Genomic DNA, 15,036 nt, shown 5'->3' with positions numbered 1-15,036 from the left:
GATGAAAGGGCTTTCTACGGGTAAGGATGGCAAAGGGTGGCAGTGACGGAAAGTCAGGCAACCTGTCCTGTCCGTCTTTTTGTATCGTGAATTGGAAAGACTGCAAGGGGGAGGGGAGTTGCTTGCGCCCTAAAGGAGGAGTTATTCAGATTCATTGCAGTGGGCGGCGGCTGCAAAACGCACCATTCTTCTTGTTTTTGCTCTGCAAAGCAGCCTTTTCAAGGGTTGGCTTGGGTGACAAAATGTCTTGTGTAGGCGTGGGTTTGTCTCCCTCTCGCTCTCTCTCCCTAAGATGTGTCCGGCATAGGCCAGGGTGCCACTCGAGGCCCAAACCAATTCTGGTTATCGCTTCTCGGCCTTTTGGCTAAGATCAAGTGTAGTATCTGTTCTTATCAGTTTAATATCTGATACGTCCCCTATCTGGGGACCATATATTAAATGGATTTTTAGAACAGGGAGATGGAAAAAGAGCTTGCTCTGTCCACTCCACGCATTGACCTGGTATTGCAGTACCTCCAGGAACGGTGCACCCCTTCTTAACCCAGTTTCCAAAAGCAGAACTCGATTCACCTGATTCATATTAGCCCGATTAGCGAATTGAAATGAATTTTTATCTAACACACTTTTTACTTGCTTTATTCATCCAAATAGCAAACTCATCACCACTCAACTTCACCAACTCTGCTATGTCCCGTGCAGTATCTTGTTGTCAGTCTAATCTAGATCATGTGTAATTGAATGGAATAGATCCCTTTTGGACAAAGTGGAGTCAGATGCTGCAGTGACCACAGGTGTGAGAGGATCTACAATTGGCATCTGGTGTTATCTCTCTGCTTCCACTCCAAATAAAGTTACCTGTTGTTACCTGAACGTCAAATACTAAGAATGGGCGGCCTATGAAAGAATTAGTACTTTCATTAAGTATACTAAACCGGCTAATTGGGAATAGACAAACTGTAAAAAGCCCTCTGAGAAAGCCCCTCTCTAACCTTTGTTAGTAAGCTTTTCTGTAGCCTGCCTGTTGATGTATTTTCGGTTTGAACAGTGCACAACATGAAGAGACGGAACACTGGCGGCTTGTCACAATGCCCCCCGATGACATCACAATAGCGCTGCTGCCTAGAAAACAAGCTGCGCAGAAGAAGTTGTTCTTTGGGTGGGAGGGTGGGCTAGTGGAAGGAGGGGGCAATCTCTTTTTTTCCCGGGTGGTAGGGGGATGACAGGAGAAGGGAAGCGGGTGGTGAGAAAGGTACAGAGGGCAGGGTTTGGGGGCTGGGAAGGAAAGGGAAAAGATTAGGGTTTGGGGATGATGAAAGGGCTTTCTACGGGTAAGGATGGCAAAGGGTGGCAGTGACGGAAAGTCAGGCAACCTGTCCTGTCCGTCTTTTTGTATCGTGAATTGGAAAGACTGCAAGGGGGAGGGGAGTTGCTTGCGCCCTAAAGGAGGAGTTATTCAGATTCATTGCAGTGGGCGGCGGCTGCAAAACGCACCATTCTTCTTGTTTTTGCTCTGCAAAGCAGCCTTTTCAAGGGTTGGCTTGGGTGACAAAATGTCTTGTGTAGGCGTGGGTTTGTCTCCCTCTCGCTCTCTCTCCCTAAGATGTGTCCGGCATAGGCCAGGGTGCCACTCGAGGCCCAAACCAATTCTGGTTATCGCTTCTCGGCCTTTTGGCTAAGATCAAGTGTAGTATCTGTTCTTATCAGTTTAATATCTGATACGTCCCCTATCTGGGGACCATATATTAAATGGATTTTTAGAACAGGGAGATGGAAAACGAGCTTGCTCTGTCCACTCCACGCATTGACCTGGTATTGCAGTACCTCCAGGAACGGTGCACCCCTTCTTAACCCAGTTTCCAAAAGCAGAACTCGATTCACCTGATTCATATTAGCCCGATTAGCGAATTGAAATGAATTTTTATCTAACACACTTTTTACTTGCTTTATTCATCCAAATAGCAAACTCATCACCACTCAACTTCACCAACTCTGCTATGTCCCGTGCAGTATCTTGTTGTCAGTCTAATCTAGATCATGTGTAATTGAATGGAATAGATCCCTTTTGGACAAAGTGGAGTCAGATGCTGCAGTGACCACAGGTGTGAGAGGATCTACAATTGGCATCTGGTGTTATCTCTCTGCTTCCACTCCAAATAAAGTTACCTGTTGTTACCTGAACGTCAAATACTAAGAATGGGCGGCCTATGAAAGAATTAGTACTTTCATTAAGTATACTAAACCGGCTAATTGGGAATAGACAAACTGTAAAAAGCCCTCTGAGAAAGCCCCTCTCTAACCTTTGTTAGTAAGCTTTTCTGTAGCCTGCCTGTTGATGTATTTTCGGTTTGAACAGTGCACAACATGAAGAGACGGAACACTGGCGGCTTGTCACAATGCCCCCCGATGACATCACAATAGCGCTGCTGCCTAGAAAACAAGCTGCGCAGAAGAAGTTGTTCTTTGGGTGGGAGGGTGGGCTAGTGGAAGGAGGGGGCAATCTCTTTTTTTCCCGGGTGGTAGGGGGATGACAGGAGAAGGGAAGCGGGTGGTGAGAAAGGTACAGAGGGCAGGGTTTGGGGGCTGGGAAGGAAAGGGAAAAGATTAGGGTTTGGGGATGATGAAAGGGCTTTCTACGGGTAAGGATGGCAAAGGGTGGCAGTGACGGAAAGTCAGGCAACCTGTCCTGTCCGTCTTTTTGTATCGTGAATTGGAAAGACTGCAAGGGGGAGGGGAGTTGCTTGCGCCCTAAAGGAGGAGTTATTCAGATTCATTGCAGTGGGCGGCGGCTGCAAAACGCACCATTCTTCTTGTTTTTGCTCTGCAAAGCAGCCTTTTCAAGGGTTGGCTTGGGTGACAAAATGTCTTGTGTAGGCGTGGGTTTGTCTCCCTCTCGCTCTCTCTCCCTAAGATGTGTCCGGCATAGGCCAGGGTGCCACTCGAGGCCCAAACCAATTCTGGTTATCGCTTCTCGGCCTTTTGGCTAAGATCAAGTGTAGTATCTGTTCTTATCAGTTTAATATCTGATACGTCCCCTATCTGGGGACCATATATTAAATGGATTTTTAGAACAGGGAGATGGAAAAAGAGCTTGCTCTGTCCACTCCACGCATTGACCTGGTATTGCAGTACCTCCAGGAACGGTGCACCCCTTCTTAACCCAGTTTCCAAAAGCAGAACTCGATTCACCTGATTCATATTAGCCCGATTAGCGAATTGAAATGAATTTTTATCTAACACACTTTTTACTTGCTTTATTCATCCAAATAGCAAACTCATCACCACTCAACTTCACCAACTCTGCTATGTCCCGTGCAGTATCTTGTTGTCAGTCTAATCTAGATCATGTGTAATTGAATGGAATAGATCCCTTTTGGACAAAGTGGAGTCAGATGCTGCAGTGACCACAGGTGTGAGAGGATCTACAATTGGCATCTGGTGTTATCTCTCTGCTTCCACTCCAAATAAAGTTACCTGTTGTTACCTGAACGTCAAATACTAAGAATGGGCGGCCTATGAAAGAATTAGTACTTTCATTAAGTATACTAAACCGGCTAATTGGGAATAGACAAACTGTAAAAAGCCCTCTGAGAAAGCCCCTCTCTAACCTTTGTTAGTAAGCTTTTCTGTAGCCTGCCTGTTGATGTATTTTCGGTTTGAACAGTGCACAACATGAAGAGACGGAACACTGGCGGCTTGTCACAATGCCCCCCGATGACATCACAATAGCGCTGCTGCCTAGAAAACAAGCTGCGCAGAAGAAGTTGTTCTTTGGGTGGGAGGGTGGGCTAGTGGAAGGAGGGGGCAATCTCTTTTTTTCCCTGGTGGTAGGGGGATGACAGGAGAAGGGAAGCGGGTGGTGAGAAAGGTACAGAGGGCAGGGTTTGGGGGCTGGGAAGGAAAGGGAAAAGATTAGGGTTTGGGGATGATGAAAGGGCTTTCTACGGGTAAGGATGGCAAAGGGTGGCAGTGACGGAAAGTCAGGCAACCTGTCCTGTCCGTCTTTTTGTATCGTGAATTGGAAAGACTGCAAGGGGGAGGGGAGTTGCTTGCGCCCTAAAGGAGGAGTTATTCAGATTCATTGCAGTGGGCGGCGGCTGCAAAACGCACCATTCTTCTTGTTTTTGCTCTGCAAAGCAGCCTTTTCAAGGGTTGGCTTGGGTGACAAAATGTCTTGTGTAGGCGTGGGTTTGTCTCCCTCTCGCTCTCTCTCCCTAAGATGTGTCCGGCATAGGCCAGGGTGCCACTCGAGGCCCAAACCAATTCTGGTTATCGCTTCTCGGCCTTTTGGCTAAGATCAAGTGTAGTATCTGTTCTTATCAGTTTAATATCTGATACGTCCCCTATCTGGGGACCATATATTAAATGGATTTTTAGAACAGGGAGATGGAAAAAGAGCTTGCTCTGTCCACTCCACGCATTGACCTGGTATTGCAGTACCTCCAGGAACGGTGCACCCCTTCTTAACCCAGTTTCCAAAAGCAGAACTCGATTCACCTGATTCATATTAGCCCGATTAGCGAATTGAAATGAATTTTTATCTAACACACTTTTTACTTGCTTTATTCATCCAAATAGCAAACTCATCACCACTCAACTTCACCAACTCTGCTATGTCCCGTGCAGTATCTTGTTGTCAGTCTAATCTAGATCATGTGTAATTGAATGGAATAGATCCCTTTTGGACAAAGTGGAGTCAGATGCTGCAGTGACCACAGGTGTGAGAGGATCTACAATTGGCATCTGGTGTTATCTCTCTGCTTCCACTCCAAATAAAGTTACCTGTTGTTACCTGAACGTCAAATACTAAGAATGGGCGGCCTATGAAAGAATTAGTACTTTCATTAAGTATACTAAACCGGCTAATTGGGAATAGACAAACTGTAAAAAGCCCTCTGAGAAAGCCCCTCTCTAACCTTTGTTAGTAAGCTTTTCTGTAGCCTGCCTGTTGATGTATTTTCGGTTTGAACAGTGCACAACATGAAGAGACGGAACACTGGCGGCTTGTCACAATGCCCCCCGATGACATCACAATAGCGCTGCTGCCTAGAAAACAAGCTGCGCAGAAGAAGTTGTTCTTTGGGTGGGAGGGTGGGCTAGTGGAAGGAGGGGGCAATCTCTTTTTTTCCCGGGTGGTAGGGGGATGACAGGAGAAGGGAAGCGGGTGGTGAGAAAGGTACAGAGGGCAGGGTTTGGGGGCTGGGAAGGAAAGGGAAAAGATTAGGGTTTGGGGATGATGAAAGGGCTTTCTACGGGTAAGGATGGCAAAGGGTGGCAGTGACGGAAAGTCAGGCAACCTGTCCTGTCCGTCTTTTTGTATCGTGAATTGGAAAGACTGCAAGGGGGAGGGGAGTTGCTTGCGCCCTAAAGGAGGAGTTATTCAGATTCATTGCAGTGGGCGGCGGCTGCAAAACGCACCATTCTTCTTGTTTTTGCTCTGCAAAGCAGCCTTTTCAAGGGTTGGCTTGGGTGACAAAATGTCTTGTGTAGGCGTGGGTTTGTCTCCCTCTCGCTCTCTCTCCCTAAGATGTGTCCGGCATAGGCCAGGGTGCCACTCGAGGCCCAAACCAATTCTGGTTATCGCTTCTCGGCCTTTTGGCTAAGATCAAGTGTAGTATCTGTTCTTATCAGTTTAATATCTGATACGTCCCCTATCTGGGGACCATATATTAAATGGATTTTTAGAACAGGGAGATGGAAAAAGAGCTTGCTCTGTCCACTCCACGCATTGACCTGGTATTGCAGTACCTCCAGGAACGGTGCACCCCTTCTTAACCCAGTTTCCAAAAGCAGAACTCGATTCACCTGATTCATATTAGCCCGATTAGCGAATTGAAATGAATTTTTATCTAACACACTTTTTACTTGCTTTATTCATCCAAATAGCAAACTCATCACCACTCAACTTCACCAACTCTGCTATGTCCCGTGCAGTATCTTGTTGTCAGTCTAATCTAGATCATGTGTAATTGAATGGAATAGATCCCTTTTGGACAAAGTGGAGTCAGATGCTGCAGTGACCACAGGTGTGAGAGGATCTACAATTGGCATCTGGTGTTATCTCTCTGCTTCCACTCCAAATAAAGTTACCTGTTGTTACCTGAACGTCAAATACTAAGAATGGGCGGCCTATGAAAGAATTAGTACTTTCATTAAGTATACTAAACCGGCTAATTGGGAATAGACAAACTGTAAAAAGCCCTCTGAGAAAGCCCCTCTCTAACCTTTGTTAGTAAGCTTTTCTGTAGCCTGCCTGTTGATGTATTTTCGGTTTGAACAGTGCACAACATGAAGAGACGGAACACTGGCGGCTTGTCACAATGCCCCCCGATGACATCACAATAGCGCTGCTGCCTAGAAAACAAGCTGCGCAGAAGAAGTTGTTCTTTGGGTGGGAGGGTGGGCTAGTGGAAGGAGGGGGCAATCTCTTTTTTTCCCGGGTGGTAGGGGGATGACAGGAGAAGGGAAGCGGGTGGTGAGAAAGGTACAGAGGGCAGGGTTTGGGGGCTGGGAAGGAAAGGGAAAAGATTAGGGTTTGGGGATGATGAAAGGGCTTTCTACGGGTAAGGATGGCAAAGGGTGGCAGTGACGGAAAGTCAGGCAACCTGTCCTGTCCGTCTTTTTGTATCGTGAATTGGAAAGACTGCAAGGGGGAGGGGAGTTGCTTGCGCCCTAAAGGAGGAGTTATTCAGATTCATTGCAGTGGGCGGCGGCTGCAAAACGCACCATTCTTCTTGTTTTTGCTCTGCAAAGCAGCCTTTTCAAGGGTTGGCTTGGGTGACAAAATGTCTTGTGTAGGCGTGGGTTTGTCTCCCTCTCGCTCTCTCTCCCTAAGATGTGTCCGGCATAGGCCAGGGTGCCACTCGAGGCCCAAACCAATTCTGGTTATCGCTTCTCGGCCTTTTGGCTAAGATCAAGTGTAGTATCTGTTCTTATCAGTTTAATATCTGATACGTCCCCTATCTGGGGACCATATATTAAATGGATTTTTAGAACAGGGAGATGGAAAAAGAGCTTGCTCTGTCCACTCCACGCATTGACCTGGTATTGCAGTACCTCCAGGAACGGTGCACCCCTTCTTAACCCAGTTTCCAAAAGCAGAACTCGATTCACCTGATTCATATTAGCCCGATTAGCGAATTGAAATGAATTTTTATCTAACACACTTTTTACTTGCTTTATTCATCCAAATAGCAAACTCATCACCACTCAACTTTACCAACTCTGCTATGTCCCGTGCAGTATCTTGTTGTCAGTCTAATCTAGATCATGTGTAATTGAATGGAATAGATCCCTTTTGGACAAAGTGGAGTCAGATGCTGCAGTGACCACAGGTGTGAGAGGATCTACAATTGGCATCTGGTGTTATCTCTCTGCTTCCACTCCAAATAAAGTTACCTGTTGTTACCTGAACGTCAAATACTAAGAATGGGCGGCCTATGAAAGAATTAGTACTTTCATTAAGTATACTAAACCGGCTAATTGGGAATAGACAAACTGTAAAAAGCCCTCTGAGAAAGCCCCTCTCTAACCTTTGTTAGTAAGCTTTTCTGTAGCCTGCCTGTTGATGTATTTTCGGTTTGAACAGTGCACAACATGAAGAGACGGAACACTGGCGGCTTGTCACAATGCCCCCCGATGACATCACAATAGCGCTGCTGCCTAGAAAACAAGCTGCGCAGAAGAAGTTGTTCTTTGGGTGGGAGGGTGGGCTAGTGGAAGGAGGGGGCAATCTCTTTTTTTCCCGGGTGGTAGGGGGATGACAGGAGAAGGGAAGCGGGTGGTGAGAAAGGTACAGAGGGCAGGGTTTGGGGGCTGGGAAGGAAAGGGAAAAGATTAGGGTTTGGGGATGATGAAAGGGCTTTCTACGGGTAAGGATGGCAAAGGGTGGCAGTGACGGAAAGTCAGGCAACCTGTCCTGTCCGTCTTTTTGTATCGTGAATTGGAAAGACTGCAAGGGGGAGGGGAGTTGCTTGCGCCCTAAAGGAGGAGTTATTCAGATTCATTGCAGTGGGCGGCGGCTGCAAAACGCACCATTCTTCTTGTTTTTGCTCTGCAAAGCAGCCTTTTCAAGGGTTGGCTTGGGTGACAAAATGTCTTGTGTAGGCGTGGGTTTGTCTCCCTCTCGCTCTCTCTCCCTAAGATGTGTCCGGCATAGGCCAGGGTGCCACTCGAGGCCCAAACCAATTCTGGTTATCGCTTCTCGGCCTTTTGGCTAAGATCAAGTGTAGTATCTGTTCTTATCAGTTTAATATCTGATACGTCCCCTATCTGGGGACCATATATTAAATGGATTTTTAGAACAGGGAGATGGAAAAAGAGCTTGCTCTGTCCACTCCACGCATTGACCTGGTATTGCAGTACCTCCAGGAACGGTGCACCCCTTCTTAACCCAGTTTCCAAAAGCAGAACTCGATTCACCTGATTCATATTAGCCCGATTAGCGAATTGAAATGAATTTTTATCTAACACACTTTTTACTTGCTTTATTCATCCAAATAGCAAACTCATCACCACTCAACTTCACCAACTCTGCTATGTCCCGTGCAGTATCTTGTTGTCAGTCTAATCTAGATCATGTGTAATTGAATGGAATAGATCCCTTTTGGACAAAGTGGAGTCAGATGCTGCAGTGACCACAGGTGTGAGAGGATCTACAATTGGCATCTGGTGTTATCTCTCTGCTTCCACTCCAAATAAAGTTACCTGTTGTTACCTGAACGTCAAATACTAAGAATGGGCGGCCTATGAAAGAATTAGTACTTTCATTAAGTATACTAAACCGGCTAATTGGGAATAGACAAACTGTAAAAAGCCCTCTGAGAAAGCCCCTCTCTAACCTTTGTTAGTAAGCTTTTCTGTAGCCTGCCTGTTGATGTATTTTCGGTTTGAACAGTGCACAACATGAAGAGACGGAACACTGGCGGCTTGTCACAATGCCCCCCGATGACATCACAATAGCGCTGCTGCCTAGAAAACAAGCTGCGCAGAAGAAGTTGTTCTTTGGGTGGGAGGGTGGGCTAGTGGAAGGAGGGGGCAATCTCTTTTTTTCCCGGGTGGTAGGGGGATGACAGGAGAAGGGAAGCGGGTGGTGAGAAAGGTACAGAGGGCAGGGTTTGGGGGCTGGGAAGGAAAGGGAAAAGATTAGGGTTTGGGGATGATGAAAGGGCTTTCTACGGGTAAGGATGGCAAAGGGTGGCAGTGACGGAAAGTCAGGCAACCTGTCCTGTCCGTCTTTTTGTATCGTGAATTGGAAAGACTGCAAGGGGGAGGGGAGTTGCTTGCGCCCTAAAGGAGGAGTTTTTCAGATTCATTGCAGTGGGCGGCGGCTGCAAAACGCACCATTCTTCTTGTTTTTGCTCTGCAAAGCAGCCTTTTCAAGGGTTGGCTTGGGTGACAAAATGTCTTGTGTAGGCGTGGGTTTGTCTCCCTCTCGCTCTCTCTCCCTAAGATGTGTCCGGCATAGGCCAGGGTGCCACTCGAGGCCCAAACCAATTCTGGTTATCGCTTCTCGGCCTTTTGGCTAAGATCAAGTGTAGTATCTGTTCTTATCAGTTTAATATCTGATACGTCCCCTATCTGGGGACCATATATTAAATGGATTTTTAGAACAGGGAGATGGAAAAAGAGCTTGCTCTGTCCACTCCACGCATTGACCTGGTATTGCAGTACCTCCAGGAACGGTGCACCCCTTCTTAACCCAGTTTCCAAAAGCAGAACTCGATTCACCTGATTCATATTAGCCCGATTAGCGAATTGAAATGAATTTTTATCTAACACACTTTTTACTTGCTTTATTCATCCAAATAGCAAACTCATCACCACTCAACTTCACCAACTCTGCTATGTCCCGTGCAGTATCTTGTTGTCAGTCTAATCTAGATCATGTGTAATTGAATGGAATAGATCCCTTTTGGACAAAGTGGAGTCAGATGCTGCAGTGACCACAGGTGTGAGAGGATCTACAATTGGCATCTGGTGTTATCTCTCTGCTTCCACTCCAAATAAAGTTACCTGTTGTTACCTGAACGTCAAATACTAAGAATGGGCGGCCTATGAAAGAATTAGTACTTTCATTAAGTATACTAAACCGGCTAATTGGGAATAGACAAACTGTAAAAAGCCCTCTGAGAAAGCCCCTCTCTAACCTTTGTTAGTAAGCTTTTCTGTAGCCTGCCTGTTGATGTATTTTCGGTTTGAACAGTGCACAACATGAAGAGACGGAACACTGGCGGCTTGTCACAATGCCCCCCGATGACATCACAATAGCGCTGCTGCCTAGAAAACAAGCTGCGCAGAAGAAGTTGTTCTTTGGGTGGGAGGGTGGGCTAGTGGAAGGAGGGGGCAATCTCTTTTTTTCCCGGGTGGTAGGGGGATGACAGGAGAAGGGAAGCGGGTGGTGAGAAAGGTACAGAGGGCAGGGTTTGGGGGCTGGGAAGGAAAGGGAAAAGATTAGGGTTTGGGGATGATGAAAGGGCTTTCTACGGGTAAGGATGGCAAAGGGTGGCAGTGACGGAAAGTCAGGCAACCTGTCCTGTCCGTCTTTTTGTATCGTGAATTGGAAAGACTGCAAGGGGGAGGGGAGTTGCTTGCGCCCTAAAGGAGGAGTTATTCAGATTCATTGCAGTGGGCGGCGGCTGCAAAACGCACCATTCTTCTTGTTTTTGCTCTGCAAAGCAGCCTTTTCAAGGGTTGGCTTGGGTGACAAAATGTCTTGTGTAGGCGTGGGTTTGTCTCCCTCTCGCTCTCTCTCCCTAAGATGTGTCCGGCATAGGCCAGGGTGCCACTCGAGGCCCAAACCAATTCTGGTTATCGCTTCTCGGCCTTTTGGCTAAGATCAAGTGTAGTATCTGTTCTTATCAGTTTAATATCTGATACGTCCCCTATCTGGGGACCATATATTAAATGGATTTTTAGAACAGGGAGATGGAAAAAGAGCTTGCTCTGTCCACTCCACGCATTGACCTGGTATTGCAGTACCTCCAGGAACGGTGCACCCCTTCTTAACCCAGTTTCCAAAAGCAGAACTCGATTCACCTGATTCATATTAGCCCGATTAGCGAATTGAAATGAATTTTTATCTAACACACTTTTTACTTGCTTTATTCATCCAAATAGCAAACTCATCACCACTCAACTTCACCAACTCTGCTATGTCCCGTGCAGTATCTTGTTGTCAGTCTAATCTAGATCATGTGTAATTGAATGGAATAGATCCCTTTTGGACAAAGTGGAGTCAGATGCTGCAGTGACCACAGGTGTGAGAGGATCTACAATTGGCATCTGGTGTTATCTCTCTGCTTCCACTCCAAATAAAGTTACCTGTTGTTACCTGAACGTCAAATACTAAGAATGGGCGGCCTATGAAAGAATTAGTACTTTCATTAAGTATACTAAACCGGCTAATTGGGAATAGACAAACTGTAAAAAGCCCTCTGAGAAAGCCCCTCTCTAACCTTTGTTAGTAAGCTTTTCTGTAGCCTGCCTGTTGATGTATTTTCGGTTTGAACAGTGCACAACATGAAGAGACGGAACACTGGCGGCTTGTCACAATGCCCCCCGATGACATCACAATAGCGCTGCTGCCTAGAAAACAAGCTGCGCAGAAGAAGTTGTTCTTTGGGTGGGAGGGTGGGCTAGTGGAAGGAGGGGGCAATCTCTTTTTTTCCCGGGTGGTAGGGGGATGACAGGAGAAGGGAAGCGGGTGGTGAGAAAGGTACAGAGGGCAGGGTTTGGGGGCTGGGAAGGAAAGGGAAAAGATTAGGGTTTGGGGATGATGAAAGGGCTTTCTACGGGTAAGGATGGCAAAGGGTGGCAGTGACGGAAAGTCAGGCAACCTGTCCTGTCCGTCTTTTTGTATCGTGAATTGGAAAGACTGCAAGGGGGAGGGGAGTTGCTTGCGCCCTAAAGGAGGAGTTATTCAGATTCATTGCAGTGGGCGGCGGCTGCAAAACGCACCATTCTTCTTGTTTTTGCTCTGCAAAGCAGCCTTTTCAAGGGTTGGCTTGGGTGACAAAATGTCTTGTGTAGGCGTGGGTTTGTCTCCCTCTCGCTCTCTCTCCCTAAGATGTGTCCGGCATAGGCCAGGGTGCCACTCGAGGCCCAAACCAATTCTGGTTATCGCTTCTCGGCCTTTTGGCTAAGATCAAGTGTAGTATCTGTTCTTATCAGTTTAATATCTGATACGTCCCCTATCTGGGGACCATATATTAAATGGATTTTTAGAACAGGGAGATGGAAAAAGAGCTTGCTCTGTCCACTCCACGCATTGACCTGGTATTGCAGTACCTCCAGGAACGGTGCACCCCTTCTTAACCCAGTTTCCAAAAGCAGAACTCGATTCACCTGATTCATATTAGCCCGATTAGCGAATTGAAATGAATTTTTATCTAACACACTTTTTACTTGCTTTATTCATCCAAATAGCAAACTCATCACCACTCAACTTCACCAACTCTGCTATGTCCCGTGCAGTATCTTGTTGTCAGTCTAATCTAGATCATGTGTAATTGAATGGAATAGATCCCTTTTGGACAAAGTGGAGTCAGATGCTGCAGTGACCACAGGTGTGAGAGGATCTACAATTGGCATCTGGTGTTATCTCTCTGCTTCCACTCCAAATAAAGTTACCTGTTGTTACCTGAACGTCAAATACTAAGAATGGGCGGCCTATGAAAGAATTAGTACTTTCATTAAGTATACTAAACCGGCTAATTGGGAATAGACAAACTGTAAAAAGCCCTCTGAGAAAGCCCCTCTCTAACCTTTGTTAGTAAGCTTTTCTGTAGCCTGCCTGTTGATGTATTTTCGGTTTGAACAGTGCACAACATGAAGAGACGGAACACTGGCGGCTTGTCACAATGCCCCCCGATGACATCACAATAGCGCTGCTGCCTAGAAAACAAGCTGCGCAGAAGAAGTTGTTCTTTGGGTGGGAGGGTGGGCTAGTGGAAGGAGGGGGCAATCTCTTTTTTTCCCGGGTGGTAGGGGGATGACAGGAGAAGGGAAGCGGGTGGTGAGAAAGGTACAGAGGGCAGGGTTTGGGGGCTGGGAAGGAAAGGGAAAAGATTAGGGTTTGGGGATGATGAAAGGGCTTTCTACGGGTAAGGATGGCAAAGGGTGGCAGTGACGGAAAGTCAGGCAACCTGTCCTGTCCGTCTTTTTGTATCGTGAATTGGAAAGACTGCAAGGGGGAGGGGAGTTGCTTGCGCCCTAAAGGAGGAGTTATTCAGATTCATTGCAGTGGGCGGCGGCTGCAAAACGCACCATTCTTCTTGTTTTTGCTCTGCAAAGCAGCCTTTTCAAGGGTTGGCTTGGGTGACAAAATGTCTTGTGTAGGCGTGGGTTTGTCTCCCTCTCGCTCTCTCTCCCTAAGATGTGTCCGGCATAGGCCAGGGTGCCACTCGAGGCCCAAACCAATTCTGGTTATCGCTTCTCGGCCTTTTGGCTAAGATCAAGTGTAGTATCTGTTCTTATCAGTTTAATATCTGATACGTCCCCTATCTGGGGACCATATATTAAATGGATTTTTAGAACAGGGAGATGGAAAAAGAGCTTGCTCTGTCCACTCCACGCATTGACCTGGTATTGCAGTACCTCCAGGAACGGTGCACCCCTTCTTAACCCAGTTTCCAAAAGCAGAACTCGATTCACCTGATTCATATTAGCCCGATTAGCGAATTGAAATGAATTTTTATCTAACACACTTTTTACTTGCTTTATTCATCCAAATAGCAAACTCATCACCACTCAACTTCACCAACTCTGCTATGTCCCGTGCAGTATCTTGTTGTCAGTCTAATCTAGATCATGTGTAATTGAATGGAATAGATCCCTTTTGGACAAAGTGGAGTCAGATGCTGCAGTGACCACAGGTGTGAGAGGATCTACAATTGGCATCTGGTGTTATCTCTCTGCTTCCACTCCAAATAAAGTTACCTGTTGTTACCTGAACGTCAAATACTAAGAATGGGCGGCCTATGAAAGAATTAGTACTTTCATTAAGTATACTAAACCGGCTAATTGGGAATAGACAAACTGTAAAAAGCCCTCTGAGAAAGCCCCTCTCTAACCTTTGTTAGTAAGCTTTTCTGTAGCCTGCCTGTTGATGTATTTTCGGTTTGAACAGTGCACAACATGAAGAGACGGAACACTGGCGGCTTGTCACAATGCCCCCCGATGACATCACAATAGCGCTGCTGCCTAGAAAACAAGCTGCGCAGAAGAAGTTGTTCTTTGGGTGGGAGGGTGGGCTAGTGGAAGGAGGGGGCAATCTCTTTTTTTCCCGGGTGGTAGGGGGATGACAGGAGAAGGGAAGCGGGTGGTGAGAAAGGTACAGAGGGCAGGGTTTGGGGGCTGGGAAGGAAAGGGAATGATTAGGGTTTGGGGATGATGAAAGGGCTTTCTACGGGTAAGGATGGCAAAGGGTGGCAGTGACGGAAAGTCAGGCAACCTGTCCTGTCCGTCTTTTTGTATCGTGAATTGGAAAGACTGCAAGGGGGAGGGGAGTTGCTTGCGCCCTAAAGGAGGAGTTATTCAGATTCATTGCAGTGGGCGGCGGCTGCAAAACGCACCATTCTTCTTGTTTTTGCTCTGCAAAGCAGCCTTTTCAAGGGTTGGCTTGGGTGACAAAATGTCTTGTGTAGGCGTGGGTTTGTCTCCCTCTCGCTCTCTCTCCCTAAGATGTGTCCGGCATAGGCCAGGGTGCCACTCGAGGCCCAAACCAATTCTGGTTATCGCTTCTCGGCCTTTTGGCTAAGATCAAGTGTAGTATCTGTTCTTATCAGTTTAATATCTGATACGTCCCCTATCTGGGGACCATATATTAAATGGATTTTTAGAACAGGGAGATGGAAAAAGAGCTTGCTCTGTCCACTCCACGCATTGACCTGGTATTGCAGTACCTCCAGGAACGGTGCACCCCTTCTTAACCCAGTTTCCAAAAGCAGAACTCGATTCACCTGATTCATATTAGCCCGATTAGCGAATTGAAATGAATTTTTATCTAACACACTTTTTACTTGCTTTATTCATCCAAAT

The 15,036-nt window shown here is 46.7% G+C and overlaps 12 non-coding genes across 12 annotated transcripts; all 12 read left to right on the top strand.

Annotated features, from left to right (window-relative positions):
- Positions 1 to 344: 344 nt before the first annotated feature.
- LOC142261894 (U2 spliceosomal RNA) lies at positions 345 to 535 on the top strand. The gene has a single exon (XR_012729415.1). It is a non-coding gene; the product is annotated as a U2 spliceosomal RNA (small nuclear RNA).
- A 1,117-nt stretch (positions 536 to 1,652) lies between these two features.
- Positions 1,653 to 1,843, top strand: LOC142261820 (U2 spliceosomal RNA). The gene has a single exon (XR_012729358.1). It is a non-coding gene; the product is annotated as a U2 spliceosomal RNA (small nuclear RNA).
- Positions 1,844 to 2,960: 1,117 nt separating this feature from the next.
- Positions 2,961 to 3,151, top strand: LOC142261893 (U2 spliceosomal RNA). The gene has a single exon (XR_012729414.1). It is a non-coding gene; the product is annotated as a U2 spliceosomal RNA (small nuclear RNA).
- A 1,117-nt stretch (positions 3,152 to 4,268) lies between these two features.
- LOC142261892 (U2 spliceosomal RNA) lies at positions 4,269 to 4,459 on the top strand. The gene has a single exon (XR_012729413.1). It is a non-coding gene; the product is annotated as a U2 spliceosomal RNA (small nuclear RNA).
- A 1,117-nt stretch (positions 4,460 to 5,576) lies between these two features.
- LOC142261889 (U2 spliceosomal RNA) lies at positions 5,577 to 5,767 on the top strand. Its single transcript, XR_012729411.1, has one exon. It is a non-coding gene; the product is annotated as a U2 spliceosomal RNA (small nuclear RNA).
- A 1,117-nt stretch (positions 5,768 to 6,884) lies between these two features.
- Positions 6,885 to 7,075, top strand: LOC142261888 (U2 spliceosomal RNA). Its single transcript, XR_012729410.1, has one exon. It is a non-coding gene; the product is annotated as a U2 spliceosomal RNA (small nuclear RNA).
- Positions 7,076 to 8,192: 1,117 nt separating this feature from the next.
- LOC142261887 (U2 spliceosomal RNA) lies at positions 8,193 to 8,383 on the top strand. The gene has a single exon (XR_012729409.1). It is a non-coding gene; the product is annotated as a U2 spliceosomal RNA (small nuclear RNA).
- A 1,117-nt stretch (positions 8,384 to 9,500) lies between these two features.
- Positions 9,501 to 9,691, top strand: LOC142261886 (U2 spliceosomal RNA). The gene has a single exon (XR_012729408.1). It is a non-coding gene; the product is annotated as a U2 spliceosomal RNA (small nuclear RNA).
- A 1,117-nt stretch (positions 9,692 to 10,808) lies between these two features.
- LOC142261885 (U2 spliceosomal RNA) lies at positions 10,809 to 10,999 on the top strand. Its single transcript, XR_012729407.1, has one exon. It is a non-coding gene; the product is annotated as a U2 spliceosomal RNA (small nuclear RNA).
- A 1,117-nt stretch (positions 11,000 to 12,116) lies between these two features.
- LOC142261883 (U2 spliceosomal RNA) lies at positions 12,117 to 12,307 on the top strand. Its single transcript, XR_012729406.1, has one exon. It is a non-coding gene; the product is annotated as a U2 spliceosomal RNA (small nuclear RNA).
- Positions 12,308 to 13,424: 1,117 nt separating this feature from the next.
- Positions 13,425 to 13,615, top strand: LOC142261882 (U2 spliceosomal RNA). The gene has a single exon (XR_012729405.1). It is a non-coding gene; the product is annotated as a U2 spliceosomal RNA (small nuclear RNA).
- A 1,116-nt stretch (positions 13,616 to 14,731) lies between these two features.
- LOC142261881 (U2 spliceosomal RNA) lies at positions 14,732 to 14,922 on the top strand. Its single transcript, XR_012729404.1, has one exon. It is a non-coding gene; the product is annotated as a U2 spliceosomal RNA (small nuclear RNA).
- Positions 14,923 to 15,036: the final 114 nt, after the last annotated feature.

This window comes from Anomaloglossus baeobatrachus, unplaced genomic scaffold (assembly GCF_048569485.1).
Source record: "Anomaloglossus baeobatrachus isolate aAnoBae1 unplaced genomic scaffold, aAnoBae1.hap1 Scaffold_2391, whole genome shotgun sequence".
NCBI classification, from domain to species: Eukaryota; Metazoa; Chordata; class Amphibia; order Anura; family Aromobatidae; genus Anomaloglossus; species Anomaloglossus baeobatrachus.
Note: the sequence above shows the minus strand (reverse complement) of the source record. Positions and strands in the feature narration are given on the sequence as shown.